Here is a 23,094-nt window from a genome sequence, read left to right on the forward strand (position 1 = left end):
GAGACAAGCTTAGGGTGGCACATTATTGTAGCACACAATAGTCACATTGGTGGTTTGGGGAACTGGAATTCAGCCGACTTCACATTAAATTTGGTAGCAGACCAGTGAAGCAGTCAGACCTTTAAATTCTTCTGTACGATTGGACATTTGTGGGCTGCTGCTTGCATGAAGGCACACACGCTCTGGGGCATGTGAGCCAAATCTGGTTTGGAGGAATCTGGTACTAGTTTGTCATACTCAGTTCAGTTTCTGGATTGAAGCAAATCAATACACCACAAGCCCTCTGCTCTTTTGGAATGTTCTGTCTGTTCAGATGCTCACATCTGGCTGTGGAGTGTCTCTAATGTAATGTAGAGGAGGTGTGATAGCCGGCGTTCCACCCGCCTGCCCCTCATCTGCCATCACCCTGCCACCAGTGACCTCACTGCCCACGCCTCACAATGTCACTTTTGTTTAGTGCTTTAAAAAGGCGCTTTTACGTCAAAATTAGTAGAGAGATGCGTTGGCATCTCTCGAATGGCAATCAAAACACGGGATCTGAAAATAAGTTTGGCAAAGGAGCGTGCAGCCAGAACAGCAGCCGGGGGTCAGATAGTAAGAGCAGATTTATCATGACCCCAGCCACAGAAAGAACGGCATACATATTCCCATCTATTATTTCCATATTGCGCTATTTATGACACCAACTGCTGTTTCTAAGCGCTGTAAATAACAGAATTTACTCTTACCCAAACTCATGGTACTCAGCTTTACCAAACCCAGGTAGATGGAAACTCGTTACTTACAGATCACAGCAGATACCACTGAGAAGCATTAATTCATTCAACCATCCTGGGGGTACGAGGTTAACGAATTCTAGCGGAGGTATCACTCAGGTGCAAGGTGAGTAATGTACGGAAATTATTCTTTACAAAAAGTGTTCATGCATGGAACTGACTCTAGAAGCAGGGGTTGCTGGGCCCAAATTCGTAATATAACTAGCAAACAATCCAGATGCTAGACGGGGTCCGTTCCACTGTCATTACTCAGGATAAATTTATGCAGGTTTTGAGACAGAGCCTTCAAAAGGAAGGTAGCGTTACCATATGCAAGAATCACAGGACTAAAACAAGAACCTGTCCCAAGAAAGGAAGGAAATGGATACAGGACCGTTACGCAGAAGTGATACATGCATGCGCATCGTAAAAAGAAAAAAAGAACGTCTATTGAAAGAAAGTCTATTGGAAAAAAAAATAAAGTATATTGAAAATGAGAAAGATATCTCATTGCACTTATCAATGGGAAATTCGGCTTGGCAGCAAGAGCTCTAAGGATTTCCAACTCTGTGTGCAAAACAGGGATCGACAAAATGTCTTTACATCTTGAGGATCTAACTGATGGAATAAGTGGGCAATCAAAGCAAGTGGGACCTTTGTCAAGCATCGCAAACACGCCTGAAGGTATGAATAAAAGCTCGTAAGAAGCATAGGGATAATCATTACCAGCAAGCTAAAAAAGCATGTAGAGCCGGCTGGAGACAACGAGTCAGCAGTTTTACGGAGTGCCTTGAGGCAGAGAATACAGTCTAAATACAGAGAAGCCTACACCAAGCTATGTTACGGTTGCACGATGGCACGTAGTGACGTGTGCGCATGTAACCAATAAGAAGCCATATGTTTTTCCTCTCTCCTGCGTGACCTTTTTTTAGCGGCCAAAATAGCTAAATATCGCGGCCATCGCGCTAATCAGCCGATTTCGCGATTTTTTCGTGAATCACGAAATCGCGAAATGCTGGAGGGTCTGTTTTTTCTACTTTTATGGGGATTTTTTTGGCCTGCCAGGTGTGTGTTGCAGGCTTGGCGCTGCTTATCACTGATTTCCTCATCGCGCTTTGACCCATCGCGTGATTTTTGGTGTTGTGGCTTGTGGTTTTATCTCCGTCTTGGTAGTTGTATCGCGGACATTGTCCACGGTGTCGGCAGACTATCGCATGGTACCGCCTTGTTGTGAATTCCACGTTGACACAGGGTTATTTTCCCGCGCTGGCCTGCGATATTGGAAGTTGTGTTACGCTACTCTTGCGGTAGTTATCACACGTTCTTGTGAATATACTCCTTTGCATTTAATTGCGGTGTGATTTCTTTTTAAAGGGATGCTATATTACAGTTCCAAAGACCGTGTCATAAGTGAAGAAGAGTATTGTAGGAAATCAGATAGCAAAACCATGGATGACTCAATTTGCAGTCTTGATATGAGCTGCAGCATATTTGCAACATGTTTTTTTTTTCAAGGGAGTTTTATATAGCGCCAACTTGACCTGAAGGTATCGGGTATCAGAGCGCTTTACACGAGCACCAGTTGCGTTACATGAGGACACATTCATTTTTGTTAGGCACGGGGAGATTAAGTGATTTGCCCAGAATCACAGGATGTTGTGCGTCCTTGCCGAAACTCAAACGCGGTTCATCAGATTTGAGGTCGACCGCTCTAGCCGTTAGGCCAACTCCTCTCCCCTATGTTCCTCAAGTGGATGAACTGCACAACACAGTTAAAACAATTTAGGACCTTGTTTATCTGGGAAACCACAAGCTTACCCTTGGTGGGTTGGCACAATCAGCAACGCACTCCTCAGAGAAAATATGTGGCCAGTATAAGCAACAGTACTAAAAACAACATTAAAGGTAAGATATCATTAAGTTGCATTTTCAAAGCAATTTGGTTAAAGCCGAAACAAATGTAATGAGCATAATGAAAAATGTCAAAACCATGTTAAAGGGATCGGGAGTTATGAATCTGGAAAGATATCAGAAAAATAATGGGAATCGGTAGAAAATAATAGGAACTAAAAAGGCAATATAATTAAGTGGAGGGTCGTTTACCAGGCTCAAATCGCCTTTGGCAGGTGGCCGGTGATAGAGCAAGGTCAGATGGAGGCTACTGACACATCCCCGTCAAGTTCGTTGAAAGGCTGGCACTAAGCATCCTCTGGAGCTGAGAAGGGATGAAGCGATGGCCGGCTACTAGTAAGCGGTCCGCCTGATCAACAGTTTTATCTCTGCATTTAGAAACCTTTCCAGAGAACAAAATACTTCAGTGGGACAAGGCAAATTGCTGCACTTTAGAAAGTTGCATCCATTCTTATACTTTTCTCACTGCCGTAGTCAAACATTCTGAGTGGGACAAACATGCAATCTAAAACAGTCAATATCCTGGGGCAGATTTACAAGGAACTGACGCATCTGCATAGATGCGTCAGTTTCCTTGTATCAGCGCCGAATGTCCTTTGCCTCTATGGATGTGCTGTATTTACAATACAGTGCTCCATGGTGCAAGGATTAACAGATGCCTCAGAAATTCTGACTCATCTGTTGGCACAAAAGTGATGCATTGCTGGTGTTGCTCATGAAAGTGACGCAACTCCAGCAATGCGCCACAATAGATGGGCGAGTCCCATTCAAAAATCCCTGCGTCATTCCTTACGCCTTGTCTGAGCATGAGTAGGGATTTTGACGCAGTGAAGGCGTAGAGTGACGCAGTGAAATCTTGTAGATTTCACTGCATCAGTTCTACATGGCTTTTTGCGTGGGAACGCCCACCCTTCATACAATATACCTGACACAGGTATAATGTGGCTCAGGGCTTTACAACGTGACGCATCTCCCTAGATGCGTCACGTTGTAAATGGGCGGCAACATTTACGCCGCGGCTGCGTCACAAAAGTGACACAACGGTGCCACAAAAGTCACGCAAGGGGCTTGTAAATCTCCCCCCCCCCCATCTTTCTCAGGTGCGGTTGACACCACAAGCTTACCCTTGGTGGGTTAGCACAATCAGCATAATCTCCGTTTAGAAAATCTGGAGGCAATGGAGGCAAACTCCACCCCCATTTGAACACGTGGTTCAAATGGGGGTGGAGTTTGCCTCCATTTAATGGGGTCGGTGTAACAGATTTTCTAAACAGAGTGTTTATTCACAAATCGCTTCGAACAAACTGATTGAGAAGTTTGAGGTAGGCAACGCTGCTGCGCAGCATCTGCTAGTCTTTTTAAATTATTTAGCCTTTTGAGTAACAACCGAGTTACGACATGAGTTCACTGCCATTTGCTATTGCTGAAGTTATTTTTCTTCATCACGGGGGAAACTTTTGCGTAACAATAGAAGGGATGTCTTTTTGAAGTCTTTTTATGTAGTTTTTTTAAGTTTAGATATGACATTACAAACATAGCGTTTTCTGTGATTGAATCATTTTGTATTGTTATTGTTATAGGTTTAGATCTTCTTAACTCACAATGATTTGAATTATGCCTTTGAGGCGTCTCTGATATGGTGTTTGTTTCCATGTTTTACAGTCAACCCTGAAGAAGGGCGAGAAGCACGAAATGCATTGGTTCAAAATGACTTCATGATTATTTGTCGCATTGGATGTTTTCGACATGCTGTGATTAAGGCCGTTGAGCATAATTCATGCACTTGAAAATCGTAACCACCAATTCGACATATCAAGAGAGAAAAATAAGAATAAAACATATTTGAAACAAATGAAACTTGATTCAATGATGATTTTTTCATCCAACACGCTGGTGTCGCATCCTGGGACTGATGCATATTTATGCATCAGCATCACGTGCAATAAAGAAATAAAACACTCAATGCTGTACCCATCCACACTTAAAATATTGGGGCAAGGCATAAACTTTTACAGATCAGAGAGAGGTGCTCATATATACCAAATGCACCAAGAGGTTTGAGTATGCCTGGGAGCCCCTGGCCTGGAAGAGATCTGAAGATCAAAGTACAGCAAACAACAGAATCAAAGATGCGCAAAGTGATGTGGAATGGCCATGATATCTATGCAGTGAGTTAACACCTTGCACTAATCTACTCTATTGACATGAACTCAATATGGCAGCTACCACACATCAAACAGCCCCTATGCAAGAGTTGTCTGCATTTTAATCCATAACGCACTTGGGTTCAGGCTTATGGAGAAACATGTTGAGCTAGAGGAAAGACGAAAAGTTCTGATGGGCTCTGTCTTAGACCAACACATTACTATATTAAATTCTTGTGGCCCAATATAGACCACTCTATGGATAAATGTTGGGATTATGCTGGAAGACACAGGCAAAAAAGATCATTTGGGGGGAGACTTGAACTTGGTGTGAAATCCACAATTAGGCAGATCCAAGCCACACAATGGATGTATGGGTAAGGTGGCTCATACAGTTTTACACATGCTGGACACTGTGTGTGCCAGATGTGTGGAGGGCCAGACATCAAACAACGAAGGCGTACTCCTGTTACGCTTCCGCCCATCACACATAGATTATTGGTCCAAATTTGATATGATAATTTCCTGGATAGACAACAGCATATCGTCGATATAACACTCTGATCACTTCCCATTACTACTTTTACTCACTTTCCCCTGCCCGGTGTCCTGACGTGCTAACTGGAGATTTCCCACAGAGGTTGTTCTGGGCTCATTGTACCATAACAGCATTTATACTGCTATAAAAGAATAATTGGAGCTCAATGAGGGCTTTGTTTCCAAGTATTCCATCCTCTGAGAGGCTTTCAAATCTTATGACCCTGGTGAAACAGACTAGAATCCTAAGTGACATATGTACAGAACTAGGAATATTAGAGGAAGTCATCAAAAGCCTAGAAAGGCAGATGGAAATTGAAGGAAAGGGGATACTGATACGCCTTGGCTATGCAGAGTGGTGGGGGAAAGCGACTCGTCTCCATATAAAAATGAACACACACTCTCAAACAATAAAACAATTACAGAGTGCAGATTGTGGCATGGTGGTCGACAATCAGGGCATCCTCACTGAATTTGTAACATTTTATACACTCCTATATGAAATACACAATCCTCCAAACCACCTCTAGTTGAATGATATCATCATGGCATCGTAATTGCCTGGCTGAAAGGTAATCACAGACAACTAACAAGTGCTCCCCTCTCCACAGATTAGTCCGTGGAGGTGAGGGCGTGTGCGCTGATGAAGTCGGTGAAGGAGTTGCTGAACTGCGGTCGGGGTCTGGGGGGTTTGTAGACGAGGGTGCCTCTGAGGGTGGTGTTGGGGTCGGTGTGGATCTGGAAGTGCAGGTGTTCGGCGGTGCTGAGGGTGTCGTCGTTGACTGTCGAGATTTTGAGGGTGTTTCTGTGAATGATGGCAATTCCTCCTCCTACTCCGTTGGTGCGATCCTTGCGGGTGATCTTGTATCCTTCCGGGATGGCTATGGCGATGTCGGGTGCCGAGGAGGGGGTCAGCCAGGTCTCCGTCAGGAAGGCGACGTCTGGGGCGTTGGTGTCGAGTAGGTCCCAAAGTTCGACGGTGTGTTTGTGGTTGGGGCGGGTGTTGTGCAGGATGCATATGAGGAAGTTGGGTTCTTTGGTACGTGGGTTTGGGGGCCGGATGCTGGTGAAGCTGCAGTTCCGGCAAGAGAAGGGTCCTTGGGTGCGCTTCGGGGCGGCCAGTCAGCAGGTGCGTGATCGTCCAGCGTTGAGTGCATGGAGGGTGCTGGAGTCGTAGCAGAGGCAGGCGTTGTGGCGTTCGTGGGGGCCAGGGGTCCGGGCACTGGGCGCGGTTCAGGCACGGACAGGCGCAGATGGGCTTGCCTTAGGCGCACCTTTGGCCCGCCAGCGGCGCACCCGCTGCGCGGCCTCCATATAAGGGGGGTAGGGAGGGAGGAGCAGCTGGGAGGTGGGAGCGGGGCGGTGAATGGGCACTGAGGGTGCGGGGCCCAGGGGAGACAACGGCGGGAAAAAGCGGCGGGAGTGGACACAGCGGGAATAGGGGAAATGGAGAGAGAGAGGCACGTTAAACAAAAACAAGTTACAGCAGTGCAAAAAGACAGCAGAGGCACAAGAGAATCAGCAGTAAACAGAAAAGAAGCACGTTAATACCAACAGTTTACAACAGTTTACCAAGGGGTAGACAATGACAGCAGGGCAACTAACAGCGGTGGCACAGGCGGTGGCACGAGGTGAGCAGCGGTGTGGAGAGCGGCCTACCCTGAGCCAGGGTCAAGGGTCTCATGCTGTTGTTTTAATGGCACCAGTGTATCTAAGGCCTGTTCTACTGCCTCATGGAATGATTGAAGCTTGATCTCTCAATATCAGAAGTTTCAGCATATGTCGGGGGTATACAACTTTTCCCAAAGGAGTCTTTTGTAATCTTATGCCATTGTGGAATCTTGTGCCAAATGATTGAAGAGGTGGTATGCATTCTGCAGTTGTGTCTGCTTGGACTTGTCAAATCGCTTAAGCCTTGTAACAGCAAACTGGTGGCCATTACTACGCTGCTAGCCAAGAGACTGGTGGCTCAAAACTACCAGTTTCCTCTAGACCCAAGGATATATGGGCCCCGTTGACAGTATTTTTATTAGAATGCCCAGAAATGTCATATATGACCAATTATGTATAGTAGCCCAACATAGCTATCAGGGGTGGCTGTAAACCTGTTGGACAGGGGAGGTGATGGGCAACGTCCTCTGCTGAGTGGATGTGAAATATTACTGTGCTACCTAGTGTACTGTACTGCAGGGTTGCTGTTTCCTATGCGTTGATTTTTTTCTTTTTCTTCTTTTGCTGTCAAATGCCTACGAAGTATGAAATAAATTTCAATAAATAAATACATTTAAAAAAAAAAGAAGTTATAGGTAATATAATGTTTGAGAGGACATCCTGAATAAAACCTAAGATGGTGCCTAACCGTGTATGGAAATTGATACTTTGACAAATGAGTAATTACTCTGAGAAACTCATTCCACAGAGACTACCATACCCATCATGAAGGAATTGGTCCACCGATAGAGATAAGAAAGAATATTAACCTGAATCACAAAGCCATTTTCACATATAAGTAAAGCTTAGGTGAATAAAGGGCCTATTTTACTGTGTGTAAACCCAAGCTTGAAATTCACAAAATGTGAATTCAATCTTTTAAATTAATTAACTTACATGTAACATCACATCAGCGTAGCAGAATGTTTCATGACAGTAAATTTGCTTCCCTGGTCGAGGAGTGGGTGTTCTAGGATGTGGATGTTATAGACATAAACATCACCCATCAACAGTGTACTTGGGGGTATTTGTAGGACATTGGGTTATTAGATGAGGGAGTGAGTACCCACCTCAAGTAATAATCACAATCCTTACCATTGTAAATACTTAAAGTCTCTAAATTAACCTGAGCTCAACCTGCTAGCTACAGCAAAAAACGGACAGGCTTAATTTAGAGGCAATGCTTAAAGTTTTTATCCAGTACTAATACGGTAATTAAGTCAAAATGCAAAACAATACAATTCACAAAATGAATTAGAAAATAGAGTAAATCCAGTAAATAAAATAACCACCAGCATGACAAACATCCAAGAAGGGGAACCGGAAATATAATTTTTTACATTTTTAAGTATAAATAGCACTAAGAATCACAAAGTGCCAATGATACTTGAATGCAGTAGAACCGGGCCCAGGTGTAATTTGACAGGAGTACTTCTCAACCAGGATCTGACACTGTGATGTCAACAACAGGCCGACAGTGATGGATACTAGTCTGGTTGGGGTATAAAAGAAGGGTGCAGGCATGGGTGTTAGCTACATCTTCTTGGGACAAGGTAGGCCTCTCTGAAGTTACTCAAGTCCTTGGCAGATGAGGAAGAGTAAAATGCAGATTTAACTTCCAGGGACTTCAAGGAAGGCAAATGTAACTTTTTAAAAGTCATCTTTCCTAGATATTCATTACAAATCTGACTTCACCGGGGAAATGGACTTGTAATAAATATTTTTATAAGTTCAAAAAATAAATCTGTAGCTGTTTCCTAGGTGGAGATAACATGTATGAAATGTTATGATGTATCCCAATGCTTTCCTTGGAAAAGCCAACCCTGCTACAGTAAAAATAGCTTTTTGACCTATTCACAGTATGGCTATGTTTAACATTAACTTGTACATTTCCTACTTTTAAATACTATGCATCATGTTTTCTGGACAATAAGGCCTACTTTGAGGTGACCTACAATTACCTAAAAGAATGATTTTGCCTGTCAAAAGGGGTTATTTTGCCAAGTTCAATTTTCACTTGAAACCTGCACAGCCAAGCTACTGCAGTCATGCTTACATTGTCACCATAGTGGATGGCATAATGGGTGTTGCAGTCCATTTGCGGCATTTAACTTACAGGCCCTGGGTACACATTAGTACCATATACTCTGGACATATACGTAAGTTAAATAATGTATTCAGGAATATACTGATTTCATAATTTTGAAAGGAGGAGCAAACACACTTTACCACTGGCCAGCAGGTGTAAGGCACACAGAGTTCTATAGCCAGCAAAAAAAATCAGAGTTACCCTGCAGAAAGGGCAAATTCCCAACACAGGCCGCCAAGAATGAAACCGAGGGAAGACTAATAAATACCTTGATGGGCGTCCCTCCTCTGGTGATAGAACATGGATAATTTCCCTCTTCTGTCGTGGCCCTTGTCTATTCTATGCCCCTCTGAACTTATCTGTACCAATTCTATCACCATCCTCTTGGGTCTTGGGTGGGTATCCAACACCCACCGACCACGCACGCATCCTAGAGGTCATCCTCGACTCCACCCTCTCCATGACTTAGCAGGTCAACGCCTTCTCCTCCTCCGGCTTCAACACCCTCCGCATGCTCCGCAGGATCTACAAGTGGATCCCCACCGAAACGAGAAGAACAGTCACCAAGGCCCTCGTCAGCAGCAGGTTGGACTACTGAAACGCCCTCTACGCAGGAACTTCGGCCAAACTCCTGAGACAGCTGCAACGCAGCCAGAACGCCTCTGCACGTCTGATCCTCGACATCCCCCGCCGCAGCCACATCACACCCCACCTGAGAGACCTGCACTGGCTCCCCGTCAACAAGAGGATAACCTTCAAGCTCCTCACCCACGCACACAAAGCACTCAACACCGGACCAGCATACCTCAACAGACGACTCAGCTTCTACACCCCCACCCGCCAGCTCCGCTCCACTGGCCTTGCCCTCGCCGCAGTCCCCCACATCAAAAGAACGACTGGCGGCGGCAGGTCTTTCTCCCACCTCTACACCACCAAGACCTGGAACACCCTCCCCACCCACCTACGGCAGCCCCAAGACCTACTGACCTTCAGAAGACTCCTCAAGACCTGGCTCTTCGAGCAGTAGCAGCACCCCCCCACCCCCAGCGCCTTGAGACCCTCACGGGTAAGTAGTGCGCTTTACAAGTGATATGATTGATTGATTGATTGATATTGGATGCCCCTTGAGAAACCCTTTTCCTCATCTGCAGACTCCATTTGTGAGGCTCCGAACCTTAGCTTGCTCACAGAAGCAAACCAGTAGGCTGATATTTACCACCATGGCCCACAAGGTGATGTGGCCCATTCTGCCCCTTAAAGTCAGACTTCTGTCCCCAACTCAAGGAAAATCTCTGTCCACAGGGACAACAACTAACAGAGGCCACTGACAGCTGTCAGAGAGGACCTGGCTTGGCATTTGGGCTGGACTGTTCCCATGAGGACCAGGCTCAAGACTGATTTACATATGCCTGGTTCCAAACTGTTGTGGTGTAGTGAGCAAAAGAATGATGAATGAAACACAGATCTGTGACTGGAGATTAATGTTTGACATGAGCAGCATTCCCCTCCATCATCTTGTAGTGTTTGCTATGTTTTCCCTAAGTGGGCAAGGGTATGCTCAGACATGGGTGTCTTGCTCGCTGTGCAAGTGGAATCAAGCTAGCCTGGCTGATGAGGGATGATACCCCCGAAACAAATCCCAGGATGCTTGTTTCTGGTCCAGGGAGGACCTGGCCTGGCAGGTCGGGCTGAACTGTTCCCATGAGGAGCTGGGTCAAGACTGATTTGCATATTGCTGGGTCCAAACTTGAGTGGCATAGTGAGCACAAAAACTATGGATTTAACCCAGATCTCTTGACTGGGGGTGAGTGGTTGAAACGTTTCAGCACTTCGTCCATCATCGCCATGTGAATGGCTACGCACTCTACCATTCACATTAGTTCAGGATCCAGACTCTTGATCATCTATAGAGCTCTGAAGTAATTATAAGATGCCACATAGCACTATATACAACTTCTTGATACACAAATATGATATATATATTCAAATAACACATTTGTGTGTTGACCTATCTGTGGCAGCAAAGCAAGAGAGATTTTTTTATATGATACATGACCCTAAAGTGAAAAAAACGTACAGAAGTTATATAATCTTATCCTACCATCCGTTATGAATAGAGTTCAGCAAGGTAATGTCCGTAAAAATGTATTATATCAAATGCACATACCTGCGACACCTTAAAGAAGTGTACCATGCGATGAGGCAGTTTTATGTCTGGAGATCTAAGGTTCTGTTTAAATGACAGCTATGAGACGTCCTCCTGCCTGTGAGAAGGCTATACAACATACAAATGCTTTCTCTAACCATACCTAAAAGGAGACTAGTATAAATGAGTGCCCGGCCCCAGTTCTCAAGGCCGGAATTGAACTCGTGCATATTAGCTTGTACAACGCGATGCTTCTTTTTTTCCAATAATTATGTTTTTATTGGAATTGACGGGCTGTGTACAGGATGCTGCACAGATGCGTGTGAAATTAAAAAAATGACTGTACATATGGCTTGCACATTTATTGAGTTTGTCACTCCCTTGCTTCTGAATTTACATACTTTTTCCTCACTCAGCTACAAATACATTGTTCCCGTTTGTCAGTTTTCTGTGCTGTTCTCGTCAAAATCTGACAGCGCACATGTCCATGAATCAGCAAACAATCATAACCTGTCAGCAGAACTAATAATTAAAAGGGAAAAAATATGTGATGTGTTTATCTCAACCTGCATAATGCTGTATCAAAGCCTACATTTTCTGAGACCGGTCCCTGCTTTCTGAATGTCTAATCTGCTTGTGGGCACAGAGCCCTGACAGCTTTCCCTTTAGGTTTGATTCCTACGGTTGTGCCTGGTAGATGAAGTGGTACTGGCAGGATCAGAGAAATTTGAAAGGGTCAAAGACCACTGTCAGGCGTATAACTTTGGCTGAGAGCTATACTTACATCCTAGGCTACTTCAAATCCCTTTAGCATGGTTCAGTTCTTCAAATCCAGTCACATTTTACATGTCTGGCTGTAAATCCTTTGCACTTTCTTCTCTGTCTCATTTGGTGGTCTTTGCCTACAATATCATGGTCGTTCACACTCAAACTAGTCTGGGCTCTGGTGGCTTCCGACACAGTCCCAGTGCAGGTGGTAGTATGTTTACTAAAACAGTTGGCCCTCGGAAATTACCATTTTGTAAATAAGCGAATGACATTGGTTCTGAGTCAAATCTAGCATGAGTAAAATCTAGCACTAGTAAAATCTAGCATGAGTAAAATGTAGCACGATCGGACAGCGCAGCAGCAAGAGAGAGAAAACGGGTAGATGTTTCTACTTATCTCTCCTTCTATAGTGGATCAGTTGATTATAAGCAGCTTTATTCATACAGTGGTGCAGAGGTTGAGGAAGTCTGTAATGTTTCCTAGTTGCCATGGGTCGCCATGCGTACCCCCACGGCTGGGGGTAGATTGATGTTATCCATAACACTGGTAAGTGAATGTGGTACTTTCAATGTTCAGGGCAAAGGCTCTCACATAGGTATCGAAGCAACACAGATAACTCCTGGGGGACACATAAGGGAATTTTCCTTGTAGATAAATACAAGAATGCTACCAATTAAGCCAAAGGGGAGAAATGTTGGAAACATTTCCTTAGAGAAAACAGACGCAGATGCCATATTCAAGTAGAGGTATACTGCCATCATGAACAAAGGAAGAGAATTGACATTGTTTGAGAAGTGATCGGTAATGAGGGGAACTCATGAAATAGTATCCCAGTCCATGTCCCTTGGTTCAGCTTGCACCCAACAGGCTTCATGATCTTTTCAATATCAGTCTACATATGTGGAAGTGATTGACTTAGAGGTAGTTTAAACTGAAATATCCCATGGGAGAAGCAGTCCCCAATTGTATCAGAAGATCTTGGTGAACCACAATGGGAAATAATTGCTATAACTGACGCGGCTTCTGATGGAGTCACCTATGGCTTTTCCGCACTCGCGTCAATTTCACCAGCACCATGTTCGTTTAAGCGCGTCTTGTTTTCACAAACCGCATTGACGCAAGGTTGTGCACTATCAACGTTGTGCATCATATCACGCTATAGTTTACCAGTCTTTATACGTTTGTTTTTTTATCAAGTTTTCACTATGAGTCTCCAGATTCGTCAAAGCTTTTGAATTAAGGCACCACAACTTTTTTTACCACACCGTTAACTCTGTTATAATTTCTTCACTTAATCTTGTTAACCGAGTTTAATCACCATTTTCAACGTTTTTTTATACAAGCGAGCACCTCTCCTTTGAGTCACCATTGACATTAATATTACTGAACTACGACAAGTTCGCCGTTATCCTGAACTAAAGTTTCCTCTATATTTCAGAATCAAGCCCCTGATGAAGGGCTAATTGCCCGAAATGCATTGGGCATATGTGAAAGTTTATCATGTTACAAAATGAAGACCTTTGTTATGAATGAATAACGAACAATACAATAAATAACATTCAATCATCTTAATAAAGTTAATTAAGAAAAGTCAATCAAGAAGTGATTATTTTGGGTACTTACTCCCTCAAAAGTGCTAGTGGGAGACGCCCCTCATAACGTGAGGTCAGCGGTTTTGGAACTGCAACTTTATCCTCATACTCAGGAGGATTAACCCACATGCACCTTCTACCTTTTTCAGATTTTGAATTCACTGACAGTCCAAGAGTGCGTCCATCTATCCAAGTGTTGGTCTATAGTCACCTTTACTTATCATTGTTTAATGCTCGTGCTGCCGCCAGTTAGGAATTGTAAACACCCCATTTGCAAAGTTAGCAATGCACAAGTACCTCGGCTGTATGACAATACAATGCATGCCTTTGCCACGCATGCCTTTATCTTGCATGTCTTTACTGTGCAGATGCTTTTGCCACACATGGCTTTTTCACACAGGCTAAGCATAATAATAATATATATACTTACCTTACCAATCCTTACCATGTCTGGTAAAGGATACATATAAAGGCTGTGTCACCTTTACCTCTACCAATCCCTAAGCACAAAAAAATCACACATAACTACCTTCACTTCTCCCCATCCCTATACCATAAATTCACCCTTATATCCCTTGATCTCTACCCTCCCCATAACCTTAAACCAACCTTACCTCCCTTTAGCTCTACCCTTCCCTTTACCCTAAAATTACTCTGACTTCTCTTTACTTCTACCCACCCCTAGACTCTAAAATTACCCTTACCTCCCTTGACCTCTACCTGCACCTATATCACTTTTAGGTCGAGCCTGAGTTAGCGAGCATGCGTTGCTCTGTGAGACTCGTTGTAGTGGAGTCTGAAATGGAAGCCACGCCCACTCTCAGCCCATATTTTCCATTGGTTTGTGTCTTTGTCCTTCGTAAATACTGGCTTCTGACTCCTTAATAGGCTTGTTAGTCTCTCTTTAGTACGGTCTTGTATTCATGTGTAACCTCCCATGGCGACTCACCCCTTTACTTTGGTTGCTACATAGTATGTGTTCTTAAGTCTGTGGGCACTACTTTCTTTAATGAAGTCTGCTGCTGGAGTCCGTCGTGGCGACGCCGTGCTCTGCATCTTGCCTGCTGCTGCTGTGCTGCACTGCCGTGCTCTCTCAAGGTACTGGCCGCCCTGGGTTGGGAGAGGGCCTCCAGTGCACTGGACAGCCGGAGAAACCCCCCACCCTCCCTCCTGGCCTGTCAGTTCCTATACGCCGATTGACCTTATGTGTATGTTTATATGGAACTTGCTGTAAGTCATTCCTGGCGTGCAGCTGACCTGTGAGTAAGACTTGTAACTACCTTTTAAGCCGAGAAGGTACATTTTAAGTTAGCTTAAGGGGATCACATACTGACAACATCTTTCCACAGTTTGCGGAAATCACAGAAAACCAAATCCAGGACATCATCAAATCCATTAAGTCCGGCTCAGCATTGGATCCTTGTCCCTTGAAAACTCTCCGCCCATTAATGGACACAGTGGTTCCAGCTATAACCCAAAATTGCAATCTAATGTTCCGCACAGGAATCTTCCCTACCCCTTTAAAAAAGACCTTACTGAAGCCACTTCTGAAAAAATCTGGCCTAGATAAAACGGAGTTAAAAAACTACAGGCCTATAGCTTACCTCCCGTTTCTAGCCAAAATAGCAGAAAAAGCCATGAATACTCAACTTGCGGAATTTATCGAGCAATACCATCTGCTCGATGAAACCCAATTTGTATTCCGCAAGTTTCATGGAACAGAAACGGCGCTTATCAAAGCGGCGTATGACATCCGATTAATCCGAGATCAAGGAGGCTCAGCACTGTTGGTGCTTCTAGATTTATCGGCCGCCTTCGACACGGTCGACCACAAGATCCTGGTCGACCGTGTTGAAAAGATAGGCGTGCAAGGCCTAGCTAAGAAACTACTGGCATCTTTCCTGACGGATAGATCCCAGGCAGTCACCCTAGGACAATTCGAGTCAGCAGAGTTGTCCTTGCCATGTGGGGTACCTCAAGGTTCATCCCTTAGCCCGACACTATTTAACATCTATGTGTCGGACCTCGCAAAAACAATCAAAGCGCATGGGATGAACCTTACCTCATATGCGGATGACACCCAGTTGATTCTGGCCATCAGAGATGATGGGGAAACAGTAGCGGAGAGTTTTAAAGCAGGCATGCTGGCCATCGGACAGTGGATGTCAGCAAACTGTTTAAAACTGAACTCCGATAAAACCGAGGTGGTAACCTTTGGTCATCTTAGTCCTAACTGGTCCTCCGTATGGTGGCCGTCATCCTTTGGAGCCTTGCCCAAACCAACCACGAAGGTGAGAAACTTAGGCGTCATTTTTGACGACAACTTGAACTTTATGGCTCATGCCAACCAGACGGCCTCCACAGCATTTTACAAATTACGCCTGGTAAAAAAGATCCTTCCATTTCTCCCCAAAAGTGTAGGCAAGACATTAGTTAGTGCCCTAGTCCTGTCTGCATTAGATTACTGCAATGGCCTGTTTGCCAATGCCCAAATCAGGGTCATCAAGAAAATGCAGACAGTACAGAACGCAGCGGCGAGACTTCTCTCGGATATCCCCAAATTTAAACCTATAACTGATACCTTGAGAAGCTTTCATTGGCTCCTTATCAGGAATAGAATCAAATTCAAAACATTGTGTATTGTTTATAAATCGCTACACCTACAAGCCCCTCAATTCCTGAGAGACCACCTTATTCCTTATATTCCTCCTCGACCACTCCGTTCAGCCAAGCTGAACGATCTGGTGGTACCCCGGACTAGACTAGTAAACTGGGGAGACAGACGTTTCCTGGTTGCCGCCCCAAAACTATAGAACACACTCCCTCAATCCATCAGATCCAGCCCAAATCTCCTGTCATTCAGAAAGAAGCTGAAAACATGGTTGTTTAACCTCTAAGAGCCAGAAGCCAAGCATAGGAGAGTTCACAATAGTACAGCGCCGAGACGCCTGCGGGCATTTGTTCGCGCTTTAAGAAATGCTAAAAAATAAATAAATAAATAAATAAGGCACCTGAAGCAGAAATCACACCACAACATTTTCAATGACCAGCCACATGGGCGAAAAAAACACAAAACAGGCGATAAGGCGCATTCGCACCAGGAAATCTACATCTGCTCTGATCTGGTGTAAAGTCGGACGGCGGTCTGCACCACAAAAGGGAGACCAGCCCAGGGCCACACCGGAAGGGCAACAGAAGCCATGGAGCCACCCATCATGCGGCCCGGACACCCAAGAGGGCCACAACACCCACCAACAGCACCCCCAGGACCACCCCTCCCTGCACCCCCCCGACCAAAGACATGCCACATCAGCTACACCTAAACATGCACAAAATAATCCGCCTGACGTTGCACAATCACAACTGGTGACTTGCATGTGTTGACACAGAAAAGAGCCACACACATTCACTTTCGAAGTAACAAATGAAACTTTATTAAAATGAACACTGAAATGAAATGAAGACACATGGCCGCTCCCCCCGGGACAATCCGTAGGTCCCAGCCTGCAAGACAAAAATCATGATGAGAAGGTGTGTCCTCCGCACATTAAAGGACAGAGAGAGAGCGAAGGGGAGTGAGAGGAAGAGATGGAGAGAGAGAGAGAAGAAGAGAGGGGGAAAGAGAGAGACAAAGAGAGGGGGAGAGAGAGAGAGAAGAAGAGAGGGAGAGAGAGAGGGAGAGAGAGAGAGAAGAAGAGAGGGGGAGAGAGAGAAGAAGAAAGGTGGAGAGAGATACAGTGCCATCCCTGCACACCCAGGCCACACTGCTCACCTGCTGCCACTGGTGAGTCTCCGACCACATGTAGGTATGTATCGCAGTTCACCAGGTCACACATCTGAGTGAGAGCCGCCAGCTGAAACAGAGTACAGATACATGACTGGCACAGTACACACACCTGCACAAGACAACATTGCCTGTCTGCCCATGCACACCCAGGCAGAGGCACCCCAACCCCTCCCGCCGCCCATCGGAGCATGCCCTCCCATGCACACCCAGGCCTCACTGCTCACCTACCGCCACCGGCGCGTTGATGGGAGGTCCCACCACGTGCTGCTGCCCGGGGCCCGTGGACATGGCACCCTCCATACCATGCAGCCACGCTCCGCAGTCCAACAGGTCTCACGTTTGGTGCTGGGTCTTGATTACTCCATGGCAGAGGACATACCAGTGCACCCGGCACCATCGCAGGCTGCACACCCGCTCAGCCCGATGGGTGCCACTAACAATGGGATCCCAGAAGCGACACCATGTGGCATTAGGCCCGCGCTGCCCGCTGGCTCTGGCCTGCACTGCGGTCCAGCAGGGCACACAAAACCTGAGCTGTCTGGACCGCCGGGACGGGGCATCATCGCAGGCTGCACACCCGCTCAGCAGCTTAGGGTGCACTCAAAGTCACTGTCCCGTGGTGGGGTGCCTGTGCCAGCCGCAATGCTCCGAGTGCCACTAACCCTGTGCAACCCCAGTCAGCGCTACGTGGTGGCAGGCCGGTGCTGGCTGCAAGGCCTCGGTGCCACTAACCCTGTGCAGGGCCAGTCAGCACCACGTGGCAGTAGGCCCGTGTCGTGCGCCAGGCCTCAGATGCCACCAACCCTGTGCCAACAACTCATGAGCCCTTTATGAATGAGAAGCATAGAGCAGCCATCATCCAGTACCCCACCGGAAGAGGGGAATGTGAAGTCGTCAGCCCCTTATGTTGGCAGAGTCACATGGCCATCGCCTGTGCCGGATGGGTGTGGTGTGTGTGCAAACCTGCCCTCAGGGAGTGCCTGTGACATGCTGACAACTAGACCAGTGACCTGCACACCACCAGCGAGTACGCCTGTGATGGGTAGCAATGATGGCCACCCCTTGGTGCGTCATCGGAGTGGTCTGGCCAGCCGTACGCCGGATCAGCGCAGGGCTTGCCACAATGACTCATGGGCTCGGGGCGTGGTCCAGTCCATGTCCAGACAAGGAAGTGACTGATGCGTGTGTCCCTGTTGTAGTGTTCATGGGACCAGGTATACAATATGCAATGTCGCACCCTCTGACTCGCATTCCACAGGATGAACATCATTGACACAAGGGAAGGCACTGTCCCCACATTCATCCACATATCCATACCTGAATGATGTAAGACATGACACAGCAGTGCGTCACTGAATGTTTATTTGCAAATCCAGTGCAGTTATGCAGCTAAGAGGTACAGAGCAATGCCGAGCACACTACACAATATGGGCCCGTGGACGGCCAGCCAGAGTCCATCCGGGGATAACATGTACTGCGGAAGAGGAAGGGTACAGTCCGCAGTCTGTCCGCTGTGTCATTGGTCTTCGAACAGGATGTGGCAGTCCATGTCGCTGTCCAAGGTGAGTGCATCGGGGTGTATCGGAGGTCAGTCGAAGGTCACGAAGCCATGTGCGGCGCCAAGCAGAAACAGGCCAGGTGGCGGAAATGAATACTAGTGCCTCCTGATCACAAACCCATCCATGTCCTCGTCCCCGGATGTGTGCCCTGCCCCCCCCCCCGTGGGCGTTGCAGTCCCGGCTGCGGCACTGTGTGCCACTGACACATCAGGAGCCTGGGTGGATACGTATGCTGCACTGTGAGGCACTGACACACCAGGGGACGAGGATGTGGATGGTGTGGGGGCAGCAGCATTCATCAGCGCCATGCCTTGTGCTGGCAATGTCATGATGGAGGTCTGCAGGGCATGATAGATCCCAGCTACATTCCGATGATGTGCAGCGGTGGCTGCCATCCTTTCCACCTCCATGTCCTCCATGAGCCTCCAAGTGTGTGCCAACTCACGGCTGGTATCGCTGGAGCCACTCTGAGCGGACAGCTGTTCTACTCTCTGCGTCATGACTCCAGCGATGTCAGTCAGGGCTTGTTGGAGACCATGGGGCGAACATAGACACCCAAGGATGGCATCCAGTTTGGCAGCCATGAGTTCGAATCCCACCTGCACCTGCTCAGCCGTCTCCCTCTGGCCCACCATCACATGGCGTTGGAAGGCCATTTGTTGTTCCTTGGGGACTTGGGAGGGTGCCGGGGCTGTGGGTGCCTCCTGCTGGGTGGGTTGGGTGGTGGGTGGGGTCTCCTCGATATAGCTGGGCTGCCCTGATCCTGGAGGTGAGTCGCGGATGAGGTCAATGATGTCTAGGAGGGCTTGTGTGTAGATGCTGGTGTTGTGCTCCTCGTCATCAGTGAAGAGTAGCTGGGACTGCTCTGCAGGAGGTGTTAACGATGCCCCAGCGATGTGAAGGGGAGATGGTGTATTACAATGTGCCCACATGTATGTAGCCGTATGGTACAGGTTAACATTCTGACAGCATGGCATTGTACATTGTGACAGTCTGTAGGTCTGGGTGAGGTGCCAGGGTCATTGTGGGTGTGTACTGTGCCCTGCTTGATTGTGCATGTGTGCCATCGTGGCCATCTCCACCCGTCTCCCCAGTACCTGGTGGTCACTCACTGTTGCGGTTGTGTTGTGTCCTGTCGAGCAGTGTCCGGTCCCCCGACTCCGGCCACAGTATCCACACTGATGACTGTCGACACCAGCTCCTCCATGTCATCCAGCACGAGCTGTGGAGCTGGGCCCCCGCCTCCAGTCTGCATTGCAGCCTTCTGGTTGGCTGCAGGTTTCTCCTTGGTCTTCTGCTTGATGTCATTCCATCGCCTCTTGACCTCGTCCATTGTCCGCTTGAGCTCTCCGACGGCATTCACCTTGTCGACGATGTCCCACCATATTTCAGTTTTGGTGCCCAATGACATGTTGGAGGTGACGAAGAGTTGTTGATTGTGTTCCATCACCTCCATGACTATGATCCTGTTCGCCTGCGGACTGAACTTCGTCTTCTTTTCCTTGCCCTTCTCTGTCCCCAAAGTCCCAGGCTGGTCGTCTGGGGTGCTTGTGGGGTTGCGCTCGTCCTCTGTGCCTTCTCCGGTTGCCTCCATGGTACTTGGGTGTAGGTCAGTTTGGGTGTGGGTGTTTTTTCTACTTTTATGGTGATTTTTTCTGCCTGCCAGGTGTGTGTTGCAGGCCTGGCGCTGCTTATCGATGATATCCTCATCGCGCTTTGGCCCATCACGTGTTTTTTGGTGGTGTGGTTTGTGTTTTATCTCCGTCGTGGTGGTTGTATAGCGAACATTGTCCGCGGTGTCGGTGGACTATCGCATGGTACCGCCTTGTTGTGAATTCCACATTGACAATGGGTTATTTTCCAGCGATGGGCTGCGATATTGGAAGTTGCATTACGCTACTCTTGCGGTAGTTATCACACGTTCTTGTGAATATCCCCCCAAGTGTATAAATGCATAAAAGTTGTAAGGTAGCTCAAGTGGTTAATACACTTAGCGCTCAACTCTCTGACTCATCTCAAACCTCTTTCTACTACTCTTTCCAATGCACTACACTATTTCTCTCCTATACCTCTATCAATATATTCTCTACGTCCACTAACTCATTCATCCCAAACCCCATACAACTACTATGATCCCCAAAATAGCCCTTTCTAGAGTCTTCCCATTCTACCCTTCCTTGCACCCTCTGACACCTCTTTTACTATACCGATCCCCCAAAATAAGCCTTTCTAAACTCTTCTTTCTGACTCTTCCCCTCCACATCCCTTTTACTCATCCCAAGTCTCCTACTACTGCTATGAGCGCCAAAAAAAATAAGTCTAAATCCTTCACTGTTCTCTCCCTCCACTATCCTTTTCAATCAAAATAACAGACTAACATGTCCACTTCTCAAATTTCATATTTCACTATACTAATTCACCAATAATCCTTATTGGGTTCCACAGCAGCGTGCTACTCGCCGAAAAAGTGCTTCAACACCTCATCAGGGGTAGCATGCACTATATAAATCCAAACCTCTTTTCTCTCTTCTATCCCTCCGCTACCCTTCTCGATCCAAATAACTTAACAACATATCCACCACTCAAATTTCTTTCATATTTCACTATACTAATTCACTACTAATCCTTTATGGGTTCCGGAGTAGCGTGCTACTTGCCAGAAAAGTGCTTCAACACCCCCTGGACCACGTATTAACTTTCTATAAACCATGGGTCAGCTACTTGAACACAAAGTCAGTTTCCGGGACTATACCATTCTCGGTGACCAAAACTTTCACTTAGATAATCTATATGGTAAGGATTCAACCGTCCTTTCGGGCCTTTTAGCCAGTGTAGGATTGGCACAGCTGATTGAAGGTACTAAGCATAGAGCTGGACATCTGCTTGACTCTGTTTTCTCTGACTGTGCGCTTCTGAAATTTAAAGGTACCCTCAAACTACTGTGGTCAGACCACGCAGCGGGTATGCTAACTCTCACACTGATAATAGGCCGTCATTTATTAAAAGCAATAGGCACTTCCTATGGCACCGCCTGGAAAAATTCGAGTTTAATTCTCAGCTTAGCCTGAGAAGACCTTTCCTACCTCCAGATCCAGAGAGAGCAGCTCTAGAATACCAAGATTGAATCAGTTCGGGATTTCTAGACACAGTTCCTCAACAAAATGGGAAATTACCAGGACAGCACCTACCGAACCCTGGTTCTCAGAAGAGCTAAGACTTCTTAAAAGGCAGTGCAGCAGGCAAGAAAGGCGCTGGAGACTCAATTATGACCCAAAAGAAAAGAGTGCTTAAGGGAGTTATTAACCCAGCACAAACGAACGATCCACAGTGCAAAAATTAAGTACTTTTCAGAAAAGATTTAAAATGCCAAGAATAATTCTAAAGAACTGTTTGCCACAGTCCAAAAACTCAGCCAAGTGCAAGTCCAAAAGGATAATGTACCGGATCCAGCCTTCTCTGATACCTTGGCTTCCACATTCTGCAGTAAGGTTCGCTGTATCTATGATAAATTTACGCTGGTGCCAACTCATGACGCAGGAAGTCTGGTTTCTAAGAACTCCAGCAACCCTGACTCTGCGTATCTCTTTGAGTTTCCACCTATAACGCATGAGCAGGTCAATAAAATTCTTTCTGTCAGCAAATCTGGATCACCGCTGGACCCCTGTCCTCCTAAGATCATTCTCTCTGCAATTGAGCCAATTGCCGGCTGTCTCACAGAGTTGTTTAACTTTCTTCTTAAAACTATAATTTTCCCTAAAAAATGGAAAAAGACCTCAATTCTTCCACTATTAAAAAAAGACAATTTGGATAAAGCAGACCCAGGCAACTATCGTCCTATTGCCCGCCTGCTGCTATCGGCAACAATTCTTGAAAAATAAGTTAACCAAGTATTAACTTCTTTTATCCTCAACAATGATATTCTGGATCCATTTCAATATGGATTCTGAAGTGGACATAGCACCGAGCTCGCACTGATCACGATGTCTGAAGAAATCAGGCGCTCTGTAGATATGGAAGGCATGGCGGCACTGATTCTGCTGGATCTATCGACAGCGTTCGATACGGTGGACCATGGCCTCCTACTACTTCGCCTTCA

The sequence above is a fragment of the Triturus cristatus genome, chromosome 3_2, assembly GCF_964204655.1.
Source record: "Triturus cristatus chromosome 3_2, aTriCri1.1, whole genome shotgun sequence".
Taxonomy (NCBI): domain Eukaryota; kingdom Metazoa; phylum Chordata; class Amphibia; order Caudata; family Salamandridae; genus Triturus; species Triturus cristatus.